Genomic DNA, 567 nt, shown 5'->3' with positions numbered 1-567 from the left:
ATATATACCATCTCCAGGAACACTGGCTCAAACCACCACATAATTGTATAATATTTATTTAGCCAATATCTATTCTTTAGTATAATCTAAAAATAATTAGTTCTTGATGATGTCACCACAAGCAACTGGCTAATGCTGCTGCTGGGCCTGATGTCAAACCAAATGATACTTTCTCAGATCTACTTAATTTTGAAGACAAATTGTTTTACAAGCCAATGCATAGATGTAGCAGAAGAGACTGAGGTGCTGTCAAACAAGTTTAGAGTGGCAACCTGTCAGCCATATAGTTAAGATGATCCGGCACTGAAAAAGGAAGCTAACGATGGCTATGGTTTGGTTTGAGAAACAGGAAGAGGGAAATTGTAATTGGATAAATATATGAATGAGGGCAAAATGAAAGAAAGAGTACAAAGAACTAGTATAAAGAATAAATGAGAGAAAGATAGAGAGGGTGAAAAAAAAGTAATGGAAGAGAATGACAACTGAAAAAACGAGAAAGAGAGAATGAAGAAATGAATGGAAAGAGACAGACAGTGAGTGAATAATGAAAATGGTGACAGAGAACGT

The 567-nt window shown here is 35.4% G+C and overlaps 1 protein-coding gene across 1 annotated transcript in view; it reads right to left on the bottom strand.

Moving 5' to 3' along the window:
* Nucleotides 1-567, bottom strand: part of LOC119593607 — a gene marked incomplete at its 5' end in the record, with an annotated part of 3,790 nt that overhangs the window by 2,200 nt on the left and 1,023 nt on the right.

The sequence above is a fragment of the Penaeus monodon genome, chromosome 32, assembly GCF_015228065.2.
Source record: "Penaeus monodon isolate SGIC_2016 chromosome 32, NSTDA_Pmon_1, whole genome shotgun sequence".
Taxonomy (NCBI): domain Eukaryota; kingdom Metazoa; phylum Arthropoda; class Malacostraca; order Decapoda; family Penaeidae; genus Penaeus; species Penaeus monodon.
Note: the sequence above shows the minus strand (reverse complement) of the source record. Positions and strands in the feature narration are given on the sequence as shown.